The sequence below is a fragment of the Ictidomys tridecemlineatus genome, chromosome 7 (genome assembly GCF_052094955.1).
Source record: "Ictidomys tridecemlineatus isolate mIctTri1 chromosome 7, mIctTri1.hap1, whole genome shotgun sequence".
NCBI classification, from domain to species: domain Eukaryota; kingdom Metazoa; phylum Chordata; class Mammalia; order Rodentia; family Sciuridae; genus Ictidomys; species Ictidomys tridecemlineatus.
The window spans coordinates 108,049,180-108,069,664 of record NC_135483.1 but is presented as its reverse complement, the minus strand read 5'-3'; the positions used below and the strand labels follow the sequence as shown (position 1 = coordinate 108,069,664).

The window sequence follows — 20,485 nt, the reverse complement described above, 5'->3', positions numbered from 1 at the left end:
GCCATTTCTTGGCTTATGAGAAAGCCACCATTCTTCTTCCTGTTTTCTTCTCCTAGAACCATGGCTTATAAAGCCCAGGAAATTGGTGGCATCTATTTCCCTTTTTACCCTATTACTTCCAAAAAGACTTCATAGTAAAGCCATACCAGATGTGGAGGGATGGCAAGATTGGGATATTTAACAGTCCAGCTGGCATGGTAAATTTGACTAATGAGGGACTATGATTAAGACAACTTGCAGGCAGCCCTACTTGCTTTTGCTGCTTGCCTATGCAGATTTTCATGGTTCAAAGTTGAGCATGTAGTGCCTCAGTTTAACTTTCTAAGTAATAGTCACTTCCTCTATTAAATAATTAAACACAGATCCAGGGTCTGGGGGGGGGGGGAAAAAACTAAGTAAAGGCAACCAAGAATTTAAATGGTTGTGGAAACCATTGCTGAACTTTCAGATAACATTGAAAATTTCCAGATTTCTCCAGGCACACAACTGCTTTGATGTTGAGGAACACGGAAATGACTTTGGCTTTTACACAGATTAAACATATTTAGTCTCCAGGAACTAGGTTACCAAGTGCCAGAGGGATCCAATCGAGGGCTGCTAATGTTGAACATTATAGAGCTGCAGTGAGTGGTTCCCAGCTTCTCTCCGGCACTTTATGTGATACTTTTATATCTTGTACTATATGATAGTATAATGTCTATTACAAAAAAACACATGAAGGTCCCCTAACTAGGCCCACGCCTCCTGGAACATAAGGACCTGTGGTCCCCATTACTCTGTCCTTGTCATCTCGCAGAGCATGGCAAGGTTGGCCCCTAGGAGGTTTGCTTTTTCACTTTTTCTTTGTTTTTCCCAAATGAGGTCTCCCTAAGTTGCCTAGGCTCTGGAACTCCTGGACTCAAGTGATTCTCCCACCTCAGTCTCCCAAGTAGTATGGGTGGGTACCACACCCGGGCTTCCATAACAGGCTCTTAACATGTTGAATCCATTAAAAGACAGTGATTCATCCCTTTTATCTCACTCATTGAGGAAATGCATCTCCTTTATTTGAGATGACACACAGGTCTCCTGAGATAGGAGGATTGTGAACTCTATTTTGCCTTCAAATACAGTGAGTGGGAGGGAATAAGTGCTACCAATGAACAGAATGGAGCACGACAATAGTGTGTGTGGATTTTGGGGATAGTATTTTTTTGGTTTGGGCTTTTTTCTTTTTCTTTCTTTCTTTTTTTTTTTTTTTTTTTTTTGGTGGGGATTGAACATAGGGATGCTTCACAACTGAGCTACATCCTCAGCCTGTTTATTAATTTTTTAAAAAATTTTGAGACAGGGTCTTGCTAAGTTGCTAAGGCTGGCCTTGAAACTGCTGGCCTGGTACCACTGTGCCCAGCTGGCATTCTTATTTGCCAATAAAACCCAGTGCCATGTGATTTCTTCCCCTACCAACCCACTGAAGTATTTTGGGGAGTGAGTAGTGTCTTTCTAATTAATAGATTTGGCTATTTCAGGTCATTACTTAACCACTCATAATGTTTGATATTGTTGAATATATCCTCCTTTTTTGTTTACAGTAATTTTTTAAAAAAAATTAAATCAAATAATAATTTATGTCATTAAAGAAGTCAGATTTATCAAACAGTTCCTTGGGTAGGCACTTTCAGTTCATTGAATGGTTTGTTTTTCGTATATATATTTTTTATTGGTGGACATTGAATGGTTTCTTAAGAAACAGACTTGCATAACCTATATCTAAGCTATGAGCTTTTGCTACCTTATCTTGATTTATAGTGTTTTGTTGCTGGTGCCTGCCTATTATGATAGGTAAGACAACTCTCTTTTTTCCCTCCCTGGCCCCATCCTTCCAATATAGTTACAGGTTTATAGTCTTTGCTAGGTTAAGTAGTGTTTTAATCAGCTTTTCCTCTGCTGTGACTGAAAGACCCAACTAGAACAACTGTAGAAGAGGAAAAGTTTATTTATGTAGAGGAAAAACAATTGTAGAAGAGGCTCATGGTTTCAGAGGTCTTAGTCCATAGAAGGCAGGATTCATTCCTTGAGGTTTGAGGTGAGGCTGTACATCATGGAAGAAGAGTATGGTGGAGGGAAGTGACTTCAGACCTGCTACCAGGAAGCAGAGGGAGAGATTCCCTTCACCACTAGACAAAATATATATCCCAAAGTCACATCCCCAATGATCCACCTCTTCTAGCTACACCATACCCACCTTCAGTTACATACTCAGTTAATCCCTATCAGGGGATTAATTCACTGATTGGGTTAAGACTCTCATTTCTCCTCTAAACCTTGCATTGTCTCACACATGAGCTTTGGGGGGACACCTTGTATCTAAACCATAACAAGTAGTATGTTATAATGGTGTTTTTTTTCTGCAAACAATATATTTTGATTTTCTAAAGTTAATAATTGCCTTTTAAAATTGTGTTTTGTTTTTAATATACTTATGCCAGTCTCTCCCACACCATTTAGTGGCTTCTCAGAAAATGACTCTTAATCTGCTTAGCCTGCCATGACAAAATGCCATAGACTGGATGACTTAACAGAGATTTGTTTTTCACAGTTCTGGAGTTTGGAAAGTCAAAGATCAAGGTTCTGGCAGGGTTTGGGTTCCAAGGAGGGCTATCTTTTTGACTTGTAGATGTTTGCTTTCTTCCTATGTCCTCATGGAGAGGTGAGAGAAGGAGATCTATGGTGTCTCTTTCTTTTTACAAAGATGCCAGTTTTGTGGGGTCAGGGCACCACACTTACAACTTCATTTAAATTTAATCACCCTCTGAAGACTCAGACTGCAATACAGTCACATGAGGGGCTGGGTTTCAGATATGAATTTGGGGGAACATAGTTCAGGCACAGCAATCACAGCTCCAGTTTTTCCCTGGAGCCCTCCTTCTAGAAGCTTTTGTCCTTTCGTCTAACCTGAGTTAGTAGCCCCTGAGATCCACTTCACAGCTTTTCTGGGAAAATCCTAGATTTCCCATCCTCTTTTTAAAAAATCAACTTTGAGTATAATTGACATACAATAAAATGTAACACTTTTTTGGGGTGTGACACTGGTACTGGTATTAACCTCAGCCCTCTACCATTGAACTACACCCCAACCCCCAAAATGCTTGTAATATACCACTTTTAAGTCCACAGGTTCTGTGAGTTTTGACAGATGTAAACATTCATACAGCCATTACCACAATCAAGATGCAACACATTTCTATCACCGCCCCCCCAAGTTTCTTTGCTGTTGGTCCTTGCTGCTCCTCCACTCCAAACACCTAGCACATACTGCACCCTCCCTCCAGCCCCTGAGAGTTGTTAATACACTTTCTGTCTCTATAGATTAGTTTTCTTTCTAGAACTTCATAAAAAAGGAATCATACAGTCTATATTCTTTTGTGTGTACTTGTATGATACCCTTTTTCTCAGCCAGCATGATATTTTGGGAATTCATCCATGTTGTTACATATGTTTTTCTTATTATTTATTTGTGTGTGTGTCAGATTCTGTGTTTCCTAGATTCCATATATTCCTGATTGACTTCCTTATTTTGGTAGAGCACATTCCTGAGAAGGGTTACATAAAAGGTAAGTATTTGAGGGTTTGCTAGTCTGAAAATATATTTATTCTGCCTTCTCATTTGATTGATTGACTTTTATTTTTATTTATTTATTTTTTTTTGTGATGGTGCTGGGGATTGAACCCAGGCCTCACACATGCTAGACAAGCGCTTTACTACTAAGCAACAATCCCAGCCCTTCATTTGATTGATATTGATAGTTTGGTTGGGTATATAATTCTAGCTTGAAAATAATTTCCATGATTGCTGTTGAGAAATCCATCTCAGTCCTTTGTGACCTGATCCTATTCTTCTCTAAGTTTTCTGGATCTTTTCTTTATCCTCTGTGTTCTAAAATCTCATTTTGATGGACCTGATGTATGTGTGCTTGAGTTCCGGTCCTGAGAACTTGATAGTCTCTTTAAACCGGGGGTTGCTACCTTTCAGTTCTGAAAGATGTTCTTATATTTGACAATATTCTTCTTGTGTTTTTCTCTCATATTTGACAATATTCTTCTTGCATTGTGCCCCCATTCGTTGTGTTTTAGATCTCCTGGTTAATCCTGTAGTTACATTTCTTATAATTGCCCTTTTCTTAGGGAACCCTAATTTTTGTTTGTTTGTTTGTTTGGTTTTTTTTTTAATTTTATTTTTAGTTGTTGATGGACCTTTATGTTATTTATTTATTTATATGAGGTGCTGAGAATCAAACCCAGTGTCTCACACATACTAGGCAAATGCTCTACCACTGAGCCACCACCCCAGCCCTGATTTGTTTTTGTTTGGATTTGTTTTTGCTTTAAATTCTATTCTCTGGATATTTTTCCCTTTCTTTTTGTATTTTATTGTCCAAGGTTATATCTGCTATCATATCTTTTTTTTAAAAACTTTTCCTTATTCTCTGATCTTAAAATAGTATCCTATTTGTTTCATGGAAACATCTTTCTGTTATATTGGCATTTTGAAGCTTTCCCCCCCGCTTTGTCTCTTTTTGTGTGTTTTCTGTTTTTCCCTCAGTCTCAGTGATAACTTTCCTGGTATGGGTGAACTTTGGTGGTCTCCTGTTGGTGTTTAACGACTGGAACTATCAGGCTGATCAAAGTGTCTACGCCACAGGCTAGCCTGTGGCAGTCTCCTGATATGGATAAATCTGTAGGTTTTCCCCTGAAGCCACTTGGTTTCTGTAGGGAAGTCCCCTCGAAACTCTTGCCTTGGAATTCAGGCCTGACAGGGTATCTGAGAGTGCTTGGGAACTGGCCTGAGGAGCTGGTTCCCCTCTATCTGCTCTAGTCTGGCCTTCCTCCTCCCTCACTGTGTATGTTATTCCTGTGTCTGCAGGTGTTATCAAGGGGTTCTGTACCTCTGTGTGCCCAGGCACAAGCCCAGCACTCCTACAACCAGGCATTTAGAATGAATGAATTTACTTGGCATAAATTTCATAACTGTTCTACATGGTATGGTACTTCATGAAATAATAATGCCCAAAGCTAGATGTTCTGTGACTATTATATTAAGTTTATTTTATGACTGAGGTAAACATTTCATTGTACAGATTTTTTTTTTAATTGCTATGGGAAATTAAACCCAGGAGCAGTTTACTGTTACACCCCCCTACCCTTTTATAAATTTTTGAGACAGGATCTTGTTAAGTTGCTGAGGTTGGCCTCAAACTTGCCATCCTCCTTCCTTAGCCTCCCAAATCACTGGTGCTACAGGCATGCACTTTATAGTCTTTTAATAGGCTCAAAGCCTATATTAAAAAAAAGAATCCTTTTGCAATGCTGGGGACTGAACCAGCGGTCTCACACACACTAGGCTAGTTCTCTACTACTGAGATACATTTCCAGTCCCCTCCACCTACAATTTTTATTGTCTTGTTATAGGATATAGAACTGTGGGGCCTCAGTTGTCCTTTAGTCTTTGTGTTAAGAGAGCATCCAGGATTGATTTTGGAAGATAAATTTAACCATTCCCTCAGGAACTTCCTCAGTTCACTTTCAAGAGGAGGGAAGAGGCTCTGTAACCAGGTCACTGATGCCTGTCCCAGTCCAGTGGCAGCTAAAGCCTATGGCTCCTCATCTCACAGGCAGCACAGAATGGTTGTCCCTGGATTCTGCTGGGAAGTGCTGCCCAGAGCTTTCCATAAGTGTCTGTCCAAAGCTGAGAGAAATGGTACATTTGGTCTTTTTTAAAGCTGTGTGATCCAGCCACTTATCCGAAGTATCATTCTGGAATGAGAACTTTTAAGATTTTGGTGGGGGCTGATAGATGCCATGTCTCAAAATAATGATAATTTTATTATAATTATTATTATTATTATTACTACTACTACTACTTGATAATGGCAAAAAATATCTAACTCCAATTGCTCACTTATTATGTACCAGGTATTCTTTTTTTAATATTTCTTTTAGTTGTCAATGGACCTTTATTTATTTATATGTGGTGCTGAGAATCAAACCCAGTGCTTCACACATGCTAGGCAAGCACTTTTACCACTGAGCCACAACCCCAGCTCCTCATGTATTCTTTTGATCCTGCTGTAGCTATTAACCTTTATGTGTATTAACTAAGTTAATGCTTGCACCAACTCTATGAGGAAGGGATCTACTATAATCATTCTTTTTTTTGCATATGTGGAAATGAGCCTTGAGAGATAGCCAGAGGATCAGAGCTGACAAGCAGAGGAGCCAGGATGTAACTGAGGTAGCTTGACTATGGCATCTAATGCCTACCCTCTATTTTGCCCATTTCCCCACACTATGCCCACAGGCTGTACCCACAGTGCACCCAACCTGGAACAGGTTCAAAACCCTACTCTGGATACTTGGGGATGCCTCTGGGCTGATCAGGTTCAGAGAGCTGACTACCTGAGCAGAAGGTCTTGGTCCTCCAGATACTTACTTGAACCACCTAGGACCTTAGGAGCAGCAGCCTATAGGACCCACTGCAGTCTCTTCTCTAGAAAAATTGTGTCAGTTTACAAAGCTCCATAACAAAGTCCGACAGACTAGAGGGCTTAAAAACAGGAATCTATTACTTTGCAAAATATGGAGGCTGGAAGTCTGAAATCAAGGTGTCAGCAGGGTTGGTTCCTTCTGAGGGCCTGACAAAAGGATCTGTCTAGGACCCTCTTCTTGGTGTATAGATGGCCCTCTTCTCCTGTGTCTTATCATTTCTCTTCCTTCTGTCCATGTCTGCATCCAAATTTCCCCCTTTTGACAAGGATGCTAGTCTTTATAAAGGACTAAGGTCCATCTTAACAGATTAAACTAATTATTTCTATAATGATCCCACTTCCAAATAAGGTCAGATTATGAGATCCTGGGGTTAGAACTGCAGCATAGAGATTTTGAGGGGATATAATTCAAAACATACCAAGGATCCACAGGGGAAATTTCTGATCTTTAAATCAATAATACAGTTTCAAGAGCAATTGGTTTGCTTTAAAAAAAATTAAACACTAGGAATCATGTGACTGATCAAAATATAGCTGCACTTCAGTTTCATTGAAGCTTAGAGACAAGTGTATCCCCCTTGGCAAGTATATGGGATTTCATACTATGTAGTATTAGGCCTTAATTCTTTGGGGCACTATTTATGTAATTTCTTACCACTGTCTAATTATGTTAATTTGCACTACTTATATATAACCCGATAAACCACTTTAAATTTTTTTTAGAATGGCCAGCTATATAATTAGAAAGAATTCTTTCCTGCTTCTTAAGCCCAATTTTTATTTCTTCCTTTCCCTCCTTTTATTAGCTAATATATTGCTAATTCCCTTTCTTTCCTCTTCTACATAGTCTTAGAGCATCCTCTAATTTTTGAAGCCCTTATTAACATGGGGGAAGTCACTAGGGAAGCTTTGCTTTTTGCCTCCATTTCTGAAGGTCATTTTTCCTTCTGAGGGAAAAGTTCTTAACTCTCATTTGTAGGGCTCATGACCTTGAACAGAAGAAACATCGAGAAGAGACTGTTTCCTGGAACCTGCCTCCTTCGGTGATGGGAAAGACCTGTCCTGGTTTCCCTCTTCTCCCTACCAAAAAAGAGCCCCTGAAAAATTAAACCTGATACCTGACGCATGATGGAGGACTGGACTGGGTTCCCCAATTTGTGAAGAAGAAAAAAGAAAGTGATTTGGTAGAGCAATAGAAGGTGAGCAATAGAAGGTGAGACCTGGGATAGGTGTGATGGCCCACATCTGTAATCCCAGTGACTTGGGGGGCTGAGGCAGGAGTATCACAAATTCTAAGCTAGACTCAGCAACTTAGTGATTCCCTGTCTCAAAATAAAAAATAAAAGGGGATGTGGCTGGGTGGTTAAGATTCCTGGATTCAATTCCTAGTATAAAATAAAATAAATTTAAATTAAAAAGTTGAGATCTGGGATGGGGTGATAAAAAATGGGAGTGATCAAGGCAACAGTTTCCATGATTATTTTGGATTGATTCTAAGATGTAGGTATTCCATCTTCTCTGTCTTTGCATGGCCTTTAGCCCTTACAGCAGTTTTCTTGAATGATGGTACTCTTCACTGTCTTTTTACAGCTATTGTCAACAGGGCTCCCTCAGTCATTACTCACCTGGGTTCCCATTCTTTACTCATCTGAGAAAAGAACCTAATTATTGCCATCGGCAATGTGGTTCAGGGGCTGCAAACTCAATTAAGGAATGAAAAGTGAAAAATGAAATGAAAAAAAAAAATGATGGGCCTCCCCACCTTGCCTCCTTTCCTTTCCAGAAGTAAGAAGGCCAGGGAAGGGATTGTGATGGAAAGTGAATCTTTGGGAGGGAGAATACAAGTTTCCTGTGCCGATCAACAAGGCCAGACCTGAAGAAATGGAGGATCTGGCGAGGGGCTGTGGCAGCAACCTTGGAAAGTCCTGGTTTGAGTCTTCGTTCAGCTGCCTCGCCTTCTAGGAGGAGCAGGCCTGAGGAGGAAGTGAGAAGAGCACCCGCAGCAAACCTGCCACATTCTGCAGCCCAAGTGTACAGCCAAGCACATGCTTCGGTATGTGACATCAGAGGGTCTGGTATCTTAGGGAATTGAGGTGTAGCTCAGTGGTAGAGCACTTGCCTAGCATGCATGAGACCCTGGGTTCAATATCCAGCTCTGAAAAAAAAAGTATTGTTATTTGGTACATATAACTTAACTGTTTCCTTGCTACTTCCTTTAGAAGAGGGAAAGGAGGGGGGAGGGGAGGGGAAGATGGTAAAATTATTGGACATTACTACCCCTGTGTATGGGTATGATTGCACATTCTACATCATGTACAACCAGAGAAATGAAAAGTTGTGCTCCATTTGTGGAAAAAAAAAAGTTGCTCCATCTGCTTCACAACTTCCTGTTGATAAAGAGCTTCCAATCTACAGACTCTGTGGCTCCCCAGGCCCAAAGCTTGAACTCTCATTGCTATCTTTGCAGGCTGGGACAGGCCCCTGGAGAGGCCTGTTGCCCCAGAGCACCAAGGCATAGCTGTTCTGGGCCATAGACTCCCATAGTTTTGTCCCTAGAAGCTGTGATGGTGGAAGATGAGAGGTGGGGCAAGCTAGAGCACCCTGTCCTTTGACTCCCTTATGGCAGTTTTTTTTCTTTCTGCTCATATTTTCATTTGTATTGAATGCAGTGAGGTATATATGGCTCTGACACTTCTCAAATTTAAAAATACCTGGATTTGGGGATGGGGTTGTGGTTCGGTGGTAGAGCACTTGCCTAGCATGTGTGAGGCACTGGGTTTGATTCTCAGCACTGCATATAAATAAACAAAATAAAGGTCCATTGACAACTAAAAAATATTTTTAAAAATACTTGAATTTCTTCAAGCCTTCTGATTTCTATTGAAAGTAGGTTTCATTCCTCCTATTTTTCTCTTTTTCTTTCTCCTCATTCTCTAAATCTCACAATAGAGAGTATCTGGCTTAGCCTCTGTCTCTCCCTTTGTGGGGATGTGTGTCCTCTGACATGCTCTCCCCAGCTAAGTGATCTTTGCCATGCTAAGATTAGCACTCAGGGGCAATAGCTTTTCTACGGCCACCAAGCTCTCGAAAGGAGTTGGATTAGAGGCTGAACCTGACTAATGGGAGGAGTTGCAGCTGTGGGTATCCCTTTGAACTTGTAGAATTGTGATGGCCTGGGTAGTCCCATGGCCCCTGGTAGATGAGAGGCATGTGGGATGATGTTACCTTGCTTCAGATGTATGCATTTGCAGCCACTCCCTGTTCCCTCAGGCTCTTGGGCCATGGTAAGACTCAAAGTTCAGAGAATATTTTGGGATGTTAAAGTCCCCTCTTTGAAGTTCCCTACTTATGACCAGATTTATTATTGTAGTTGGGTACACTCCCAACTGACCCAATTTGTGCACAAAGTACAGAAGAGGAACTTTGGCAGGGAAGCCTGCTTGGCTCCCTCAGCTCCTGGCAGGTACGTAGAGGCAAGATGTCAGCTTAAGTGCCATCTTGTTCCTGTCCCCATGCCTATGTCTTTCTGATCCAGACATAGAAGGACAGTGGTTCTGAGGCAGGATGAATAATGGGAGCACCATCCCTTCCCTGGCCTTCTTACTTCTGGAAAGGAAAGGAGGCAGGCTGGGGAGGCCCATCATTTAACCAGCACAATTTGTTGACTTCTTTCTTTCTCCTGTCTTTGTGTGAACGAACACATGAAAACCCCAGGTTCTGTGCAGCTTATCAATGACTTCTTCATGGAGATACAAAGAAACAAACGCTGTAGGCATCTGGACCATGTGTGGCTGAGCAGTGCTGGGAAAGGGGGCAGGGAGGAAGGGACAGAAACACTATGGTGAGGTCAGGCCAGGGACATGGAGATAAAGACTATAAGTTTCTTTACTGGAAATAATGGGACAACAGGTTTTGGTTCCCTCCTTAGTCCCCTTCCTTGGAAAAGAGTATTTCAGCTTTCTAGGCCAGTGTCAAGTCCTAGTCTCTGATTTGGAAATGGTTTTACAGTCCCCTTGTGGAGAATATTAAATACCAGAATGTTCTGATGAGACCACAGTAAGCAGTGCTTGGACAAGTCTTGGATGTGAGGTGTCCCCCAAGAGCTCACGTGTAAGACAAGGCAAGAAGGTTTAGAGGAGAAATATTTAGGTTATGAAAGCCTTAACCCAATCAGTGAATTAATCCCCTGATGGGATTAACTGGATGGTGACTGAAGCGGTAGAGTATAACTGGAGGAGGAGGGTCATTGAGGGCGTGCCTTTGGGGTATATATTTTGTATTTGGCAAATAGAGCTTCTCTCTGCTTTCTGATCATCATGTTTCCCTCCACCACACTCTTCTGCCATGAGGTTCTGCCTCAGCTCAAGCCCTGAGGAATGGAGCCTGGGACCTCTGAAATAGGGAGTCCCCAAATAAATTTTTCCTCCTATAAAATTGCTGTGGTCAGGTCTTTTAGTCACAGCTGAAAAAAAATGACTAAAATAGATTTTATAGACACTACCACTTGGGAACAGGTCTAGATGTTACCATATTCACTTTTGGCCCCAGAGACTGTTGTGGCCCTTCTTGTCTTTGCTCTGTTCACCTGTACCACCAACAGAGAAGAACACAGCTAAGGAAGATAAGAGAAGGAGCAGGAGATCCAGGCTGCCTTCCTCTTCTACATCCTCCGGGACAAAATCTTGGTGGAGGTGGAGGATCTGGTGAGGGGCTGTGGCAGCTACCTGGAAAGTCCTGGTTTGAGTCTCCTTTCAGCTGCCTCACCTTCTAGGAGGAGCAGTGGAATTTATTGTATATTCATATATGCCCATGATATAACAATGTAATTTAGCCAATATTGTACCCCAGTACTTGCCCTTTCCCCCTCATCCTCCTTCCCCCTAGTCAAGGATAGAAATTTAAAAGAAAATGTTTACAAGAGAAAAACATCAGGTAACACTTAAAAGTAAGCCAATCAGAATTACTTCTTATTTCTCAGCAGATACTCTATAAGCCAGAAAAATAATTTTCAACCAAGATTGCTATATCCAGCAAAGCTATCTTTCAGAACTGAAGAAAAAATAAAAATCTTCCAAGAGAAGCATAAACTTAAAGAATTCATGACTGCTAAGCCAGCACTACAGAAAATGTTTACCAGTATTCTTTTAACTGGAAAATCTTTTTAACAACGCACAAAGTTCTTTTTTATTTTATTATCCCCAATACCACTCCTCCACCCTCACCTAGGATAGAGTTTATCAAACCCATTTGGCTGATAAGGAAACCAAGGGACAGAGAGCTCAGACAGCTTTTTCAGAGCCACACAGCTGAGAAATAGCAGCTCTACAAGCAGAAGCTAGGGCTGCCTTATAGTCTATCAGTGGTTTCCACTGTTGAAAGGAATCATGGAGGCCTTAGAGACTACCTTGGGTGTTGAGATAAGACTCAGCAGCAGGGATTCCACTCTCTTCCCCTATCCCAACCTTGGTTCCTTCTGGAATTAGGTCAGTTCTAGTTTTATGTGTTTCACATACTAAACATCCTACATAAAACACCTGAGAAAAGTACTAGTATTAAGCTGTAGCTTCTTCTCTTGAATGCCCTATGCACAGTCCAAAAGGAAAAAAAACAGTTCACATCAGGATTTAGCTGGATTGAGTGAGTTTGCTACAGGACAAGCCTCAGCACTATCCCTCCAGCTGGTAGTGCTCTCCTACCCAATGCTGTTGTCCATGACCACCTGGCAGGGCACAGGCATCCAACTGCAGGGCTAGGTGGTCATCACTGAGGAAGCACACAATCAGATCAGTGTTGTCAGGGATATCCAAAGCATGGAGGTCAGCAGGTCCCAGTTGGGTGGGCCTCTCCCTACCTGGGCCTGCCATAGGACAGAGGTACATAGTCATTCTTCTAAATACCTAGACCAGGCTGATAACACCAACCTGTTTGAGGTAGAAGCCATCACCTTTTGATATTAACACATCAAGTTTCCCTCTTATCACCACCTGTGGGCAGACAGCACATTTAGACTAAGGAAGGAACAAAAAGCAAATTCATTCTGCCCTCAAGCAGTCCAAGGCCTGAGGATCTAAAATGTATACATATGTGATTACTTAAATCAATGTATCAGCAAGAACAAAATGATCTTCCGTTTATGGACAGGGGTTACAGAGCTTTACAACTCAGGCACAAATGGATACTCTCAGTTCTTCCCCAGCCTTTTCCATCTCTCTTCTGGCACAATCTTTCCTGTGGGCTTTTGGACAGAGGATTTTGTGTTTGAGACCCAGGTTCTATATTGGGGCTGAGCAGAGTGAACACTTAGCTGGGTCTGATTAACTCTCCGCCATCTTCCCACTGGCACCTTGGTTTGGAGGGCAGCTTCAGACCTTTGCATACCTGGTTGTATGTAACCAACACTCCTCATGATGGGGTATGGCCTCTGTCACTGGAATCACAGCCTAGTAATTCTAAATTGATAACTATAACTGCTTACGTGGATGGAGTACTTACTATGGTCTGAGTGCTGTGCCATTTGAGAACAAGGGAAACTGAGACTCAGGGAGATTACTTGTGCTTACAGAAACAAGCTACCCACCAGTGCACCGATGGTGAATGGCAAAGCCCTTGTTTGAACCCGAATGATTCCTCGCCTTCCTGCCTGCTTTATTTCCTCAAACCAGCTTTTTCCAACTTACCCATTTTGGTCATTGTCACTGGCATTATCCCCTTAGACTGACTGGAAATGTGAGTCATCCTTGACACCTTTGTCCCTTTTGTGTTCCACATCCAAACAATTGCCAGACCCAGTGGCCTAAAATAGCTCCTGAATAACCCAGCTTTTCACTCCCACATCTACAACTTCTGTGCAGATCTTTTCTTTTCTCCCCCGCCCCTTCTTCTTCCTGGCTGCCTCTCTCCCTTTCTTTTAATTTGCTTTACAAAGGACAAGTGAGTGAACCTTAACTGAAGATGTCCTCTTTGTAGAAACCTTTATAGGCTCCGGTCTCAATGTTCAGAGCTAAGCTCAGGCACTGAGCTCCTCATACTGTTCATGCCACTAAGTGCGCTCCAGCCTCCCCCACAGACAGCCCCAGACCTCAGTCACCTCCTTTTTGCCTTTGCTTGTAGGATTTTTTTTCCTTTTTAATCTAGCAGTTAATTCTTTAAGGCCTAGTTTAGATGCTGTCATGAGGAAGGACAACAAAGGGGATGTAACTTCTGTTGCACAACCTTAGAGAGATCAGAGCCTTTGAGATGCATTTGTAAGGAGGCCATATCTGTGAAGCTTGCACCATGGGGGAGCGCTGTGTTGTGAGGAAGGTGGCAGAGGCAAGGAGTGGACAAGGCTACCTGCTAGGAGGCTTTGGGATCCTCCAGAGGAAGCAGTGAGCCATACTCCCAGGTTTATAGAAGGTGGCTGTCTTTTTCTAAAATTTAGATTATAGCTGCTTCTTTTTCACATGTGCCTGTCACTGCCCTTGGCTTCGCAGGTGCAGTGGTACTGTGAATGTACCCAGGAGGGAGCCAACTTTACCCTGTCCTGCTGCCTTCACTGTTTCCCTGGGCTGGGGCAAGTAGCTGCGGGGCCTCTGGGGTCTCCTGCTCACAGTTTTTTCTTATTTCTCTCCACTGCTCCTTCTCCTCCTGACTTAGCTCTTTGGTTTTATAGAATGCTAAGGAGCAATTCAAATGGGCTTGGTTTCAGCACTTCCTACAGAACCTGCAGCCTAGGTGGCCAAGGGTGAGTCAGGAAGGTGGGAAGGAAGAACCCATCCATGGGACCTGGGGAAGAATGTGGATCTGGCCTCAGGGAGCGTCCTCCCCATCCTGTTCTTAATGGCTCTAGCAGCCCCCGTGGAGGAGGGTCAGGTCAGGGCCCTGTGACCTGTTCTCCTGCTTATGCACATTGAATGCTTCCTTTTAACTCTCACCACTGCCACCCAGGATGGCAGGGTCATCCTAAGTCATCAAAGTAATTAGCTACTTACCCAGCCTGGCTCACTTCCCTTTCTGGACCAAGTGGGCCAGGCCTGAAAAGGCTCTCTACACATCCTGCACCTGCCTGGGTTAAAATGAGGAAGCATGAAATGGCTGGCCACCAGGGTCTGGGGCAAGCAGTGGTCCTTAGAGAACAGGATACATAGTTACAGGGACATCTCAGGTACAGTCACTGGAGAACAGTAGCATCAAGGTTAGGTGGTCTTGGGTTTGGTTCCAAGTGTTGTGTAACTTGGACCAGTTTTGGTCTGTGCTTGAGTTTCCTCATGTGTAATGGGAAATTATAAGACTATCTACCTCAGAGGGTTGTTCAGGAGGTGAAATGGGGTTGATTTAAACAAAAAATGCAAACTCATGTTCCTTCTGCCTGGACTCAACTGGAGACCCCTGTGCTCAGGTGTCGCGACCCCTCGCCAGCAAAGGAAACACGACACAGGATTCTTCTTTCAGCAGTTTACTCAGGATCTTTGAATCATGATGAGAAAACAGGAACAAGAAAGGAAAGAGCACGAGTGGCTGGTCTGCCCTAGCTTAAGTACCCAGCCTCGCCAATGAACTAGCACCACGTGGAGAAGTCTAATAGGTGCAGCGCAGCGGAAGCAGGCCAGAGCCCAGCCCCACAGCCTTACAAGGAGTTGTTTACTTCTAACAACTCTAACTGCTAAGTCATCAGAAGCAGGAGGCCAGTGCCATTTTCAGGGTGCGGTCGCCGGCTCCCAACACTCAGGCTGGACCTACCCCTTCCCCATGTGTTTGTCCCTTCATTCAGGCAGCTTCAATTAGAGCAGCCTCAAATTCTTGCTGCTGAATCTAGCTGTGCATTTTGCCCAGGTGGTAAAGGAATGTCAGGCAGTGGTCATTGCAGGTGGCACCATGCATCCAATAAGGACACGAGTCCCAGACTCTTGTACCCCATTTATTGCAGTGGGACAAGGGAAGGATGCAGGAACTGCTATCGGGCCTCTTTCCTGTCTCTTGGGCCTCCAAACCAGGAAAGGGTCAGCTTGGGCCAGCCCAGAAGTGTCCACCAAGTGTCCACTGTGCGTCTCCCTGCCAGTGACCTTCAGGCTGGTGGGGGGCATGGGCACCATGGCTGCTTGGGTCTTTCTGCAGCTAGGGGATCAGATTTCTCCCAGAGAAAGACTCTCAGTTGACTCCCTGTCGTTCCTTTCTTCCACCAGCCAGAGAGGGATCAACATTCTCTCACTTGTATAATCTTAAGTTATAATATGTATTAAAAAAAAAAGAATTATATTCATGTAGGAAGTACAGACAAGCAAAAGTGGGAAAATAGATTATAATTTCACTAACAGAGGATTCATGTTGGTATATATCACTGTAATAGTCTTTCTACACATAATTCTTACATATGAGCATATGTATTTTAAAAAACAAAACAAAATGGTATTATCTCTACATGCTATAGTAATAATTTGCTTTTTTGCTCAGTTACAAAATATCGTAAATCTTTTCTCCTGTCAACAAGTATAGATTTATTCTACCACACTCTGTTTTTCTTTGTTCTAGAGAGTTCTAAGATAAATCTAACGGAATCTCTGCACATCGATCATTTTCTCAGTCTTCATGTCTTGAAGTCTTCACTGGTTGACATAAGGTTGGAATCCTAAAAGCAGTAGTTTCCAGCTTCAAGATGCTGGCTAGAATCACCCCTGAAGCTTTCCTATATTTCTGTTTTTCTATTTTGTGTCTAGATTCATGGATTCTTATCCTTTCAATGTATTAAAGTTGCTTATAGTCTTTATTGTTTTTGATGCTCAAATCATCCCAAACTTGGCCCATAGGAGCTGCCCCCCATCCCCACCACTGCTGCCTCTGGTCCTTTGTACAGGATCCCCACAGTCTTGATGCCTTATTACTTTCTGAAACAATAGAATGTCTCAGACTGACGTGCTTGCCTGGCTCCAGAGCTGGAACATTCCTTTCTCCAAGTCCCTGGTTTCTTTCAGTGGGGGAATATGTTGAGATCTGGTGTTAGTGATCCGAGTACTCCCAGATTGTCACTGTTTATGGGGCATTTCATAGTCCGATCCAGGAAATGTGTTTTCAAAAGCATGATCCACAGTGCTAATTCTGAATCAAAGTGAAAGGATTAATTTATTTGACCTTATATTGTATCTCTTTTTCTCAGTGCAGTAGGAGTATGGTGAAATAAATAAATGTGTACTTACTGACAAGGAAAACATTTATAATGTTTCACTGTTGGGTGAACATTGACTTATTAACATTAATATAACTATTTATTTGCTTTATCCTACAATATACTTTAAAATAATTTTGAAATTATAATACAATGTCATTTCTAAAAGTAAGTCTACTGATTGACATTGCATTTCTTTGCCTTTATTTATTTATTTATTTATTTATTTATTTATTTATTTATTTTTGCCCTGTAAGAATAAAAGTCATCTGAAATCAGGGATTTCTCTGGGTGCTTATATCATTAATAGGTAGCTGGGGTTTTGTTTTTGTTGTTTGATTTTGCTTGTGGTTTCAGTTTGTTTTCAACCTTAGAGTTTGCTTTCTTCCTTTTTGACTTAATTCTTCTGTTTTTAAATATACAAACATTTATGTGACTCAAAAGTCATCATTATACAAAAAAGAAATATTCAGAAAAGTCTCACTCCTATCTCTTATCAGCCTGTCCCCACTCCCATAGTTAATCATCTTTATATAGTTTGGGTTCTGTCTTTCCAGTGATTTCCCCCTACAAAAAAAAATAAGTAAATATATTCCCTTTCTTTTAAAATTGACATCAAAATTGTTGAGATTAGTTTCTCCTTATGTATGTTCCTATAGAGCACTCACTCTTAGCATGTAGAGAAAGCCCATGTGCTCCAGCTGGCTGCCCAGTACTTTGCTGAGTAGTATATTTCATGTAGCAAGTCTTCTCTGATGACAGTCTCACTATTACAAATAATTTCCCAAGAAAATTCTTGCACACCTATTAATTGGTATTTGCAGGCTGTATCTTCAGGGTAGACTCCTAGATATGGGATTTCTGGGTTAAAAAAAAAATGAAACTACATCTAACTTGTTAAATACTGTCAAATTCAGGGCCTTCCCTTGGGGTTGTGATTATTTCTTATACTACCAGCACTAAGAATTTCTGTTTCTTCACAGAGTGCTTAAACTTTAGGGTTTTGCCAACTTGTTAGATAAATACCCCAGAGATTCTTTCTTTCTTTCTTTTTCAAATTGTCCTCAACCTTTTCTTTCTTTCTCCTTCCTTCCTTCCTCCCACCCTCCCTTCCTCCCTCCCTCCCTCCCTCCTTTCTTCCTTTCTTTCTCTTTTTTTTTCTTTTTCTTTTTTTTTTAATATTTATTTTTTAGTTCTCGGCAGACACAACATCTTTGTTGGTATGTTGTGCTGAGGATCGAACCCGGGCCACACGCATGCCAGGCGAGCGCGCTACCGCTTGAGCCACATCCCCAGCCCCTTTTTTCTTTTTCTTTTTGGTACCAGGGATTGAACTCAGGGCACTCCACCACTGAGCCACATCCCCAGCCCTATTTTGTATTTTATTTAGAGACAGGGTGTCACTGAGTTGCTTAGTGCCTCGCTGTTACTGAGGCTAGCTTTGAACTCATGATCCTCCTGCCTCAACCTTTTCTTTTAGCTTTTTTTCTGTCATATGTGCTTGCTGCCTTCCAGCCCAGACTTCTCTCTCCCCTGCCTAGCTAGGCCTTCCCATGAATCTCTGAGAGGTCACAAAGTCTTGATGTTGTGGCCTGCAGGTGTCTGACTTTTGGGAGCAGTTGATGGCACATGCAGGAGTGGAGGCTGTGTGAGTGGTGGAGTTTTCCTGGGGTAAGGATCTGGTCTGGTAGGCAAGCGCATACCCACACACTGGCTGCTGATGTCTTGGTTTAGCTACACACTGGGCCCTGGACTGAGGAGGCCACTGGATGGGAGCCCCTCCCATTGCTGTCTGGCTCACCAGCTCACTTCCCTGCTCTCATGCTCTGTGCCCCAAGGTCTGCATTGCTCACTTGTATTGTGTGTGTCAGGACCGCAGTGGATGTTGTAAATTGCCACTTCTGATCTGGGGACCCGGGTGGGGAAACACCCTTCCTTGACTCTGCCTTGCAAAACAGTCTGTGCTTCCAGTTCTCAGCCTCTCCCTAGGTCTTACCAGGTATCCCTAGTCTCAAACCAGCAGCTGGAATTCACTTACCAGAAAAGAGAGCTGGCTCAGATTGTGGGTGCCAGGCAGAAGCCTTCCCACAGTCCCTCTAGGGCAGGGGAGAAAGCTCTTGGGTTGGGGGCTCTGGCCAGTCCTGGCACTAGGGAGATTGGTACTGGAGCATCACCAGCATCACAGCTGGTGCAGGTGAGTAGTATTTGTGTGGATGTTTACCAGGGAAGGTATGAGCTATCCCCATTCCTTAGGCTGCTAAAAAATTTCTTAAAATGTACTAGGGGGTAAAATGGCAGCAACTCTGAATTTGGCCCTGTGGAACATGGGCAAATTAGGCAGACCAGGGCATTATGGCATGGAGGGTGCCCATCAGGACACTGGGAATTGGGCAAGGGAGGATTCAGTAGCATGTTAGTAAGCTTCTGGGGTGCTGGCCTTTTGACTTGGGTGCTTCCACCCAGGTATGTGGTGATGGAGGGCAGGCTCTACTCCAGCATCAGATTAGTCCTCAGATTAAGAATTCTTGCTTGGATCAGGCATGGAGGCTAGTGTTTGTCGTCTTAGCTACTTAGGAAGCTGAAGGCAAGAGGATCTCTTAAGTCCAAGAGTTTAAGGCCAGCCTGGGCAATATAATGAGATCCCATCTCAAATTTAAAATAATAATAATAAAAATTGGGATTGAGGGTATAGCTCAGTGGTGGAGCTCTTGATTAGCAGGCATGAGGTTGAGGAGAGATTTTTGCTTTAATTTGTTGTACTTTATGCCTTAGTATGAAAGAGGGATCTAAGAACCAGGTTAAGCCAGGATGGTGAGGAGGGCAGTAGATGCCTGCAGGGATTCAGGGTGAGGAGGGTTCTGAAGAAAGAAAAAGCACAATCAAATGAAGCAGAGTGAGCCAGGATACCTGGGTTTGAACTTGACATGCTGGCTTGAGGCCCAGTGCTGGTCAGGAAAGGCCTGGCCAGAGTGGCCCTGCCTTCTTTTCAAAAAGCCACTCTCTGTGTGAGGGAGTTTCTAAGGAGTTGTTGTACAAGATGCCCTATTTTCTTATGGACAAATAATCAAAGTTCCTGCAAGTAGCTGGGTGCAGTGGAGCACAACTATCATCCCAGCAACTTGGGAAGTCAGCCTGGGTAACTTAGCATGACCCTGTCTCAAAATAAAAAAAATAAAAAGGTTGGGAATGTAGCTCAGGAGTACAGTGCCCCCTGAGTTCTATCCCAAGTACCAGAAAAGAGAAGAAAGGAGAGGGAGGAGGAGGAGGAGGAGAATTCTTATTCCAATTTCCAAAAAGAATGCCATCTGATCATATATAACTTACTATCAAAAGAATGTGAATACAAGGGAATCTGGGGTATGTTTAAGGGTAGGTCATAAGTAGGAACAAATTGTGTGCACAGCAAACCACATCAGGGGGTAGATAAATTAGCGTTCAATATGATGGAGAGAGGAAGGCAGAAGGAAGAGAACCAGTGTAGTCCAGCCTTTGCCATGTACCAAGCACAGTGCCAGGTGCTTCTTCTAGCCAGGCCCTCCACCTTCCTTCAGGGCTTTTTTAGTGAGGATTAAATGAGAAAATGTGAGGTGCTTAGAACAGTTAGTTTTAGAGAGGTTTATCTGATTGCTGCCTGCAGGAGTGAGTTTCCTCTCCAACCAAGTGTTACATGAAACTCACTGTGTGCTTAGTACAGTGCTAGGCAGTGAGGACACACACGTACCTAAGCCAAGGTACTCACTGCTGGCTATGGATGAGGCTGTTTTCACAGTGAAATACTGCATGACAGTATGTACCACATTACCAACACAGAGCATGGCAGCAT

General features: G+C 42.7%; 1 protein-coding gene across 5 annotated transcripts in view; it reads left to right on the top strand.

Moving 5' to 3' along the window:
* The window catches only part of Zranb3 (zinc finger RANBP2-type containing 3), a 281,585-nt gene that overhangs the window by 248,103 nt on the left and 12,997 nt on the right, over nt 1–20,485 (top strand). For 2 of the 5 annotated variants that reach the window (XR_013424061.1, XR_013424060.1), the window contains exons 23-24: nt 7,504–7,723; nt 8,308–8,577. The exons of the other annotated variants lie outside the window; for them this stretch is intronic. The gene's annotated coding sequence lies outside the window, so the exon portion shown is untranslated. The remainder of the gene's footprint in view (nt 1–7,503; nt 7,724–8,307; nt 8,578–20,485) is intronic. 5 annotated transcript variants of the gene reach the window in all.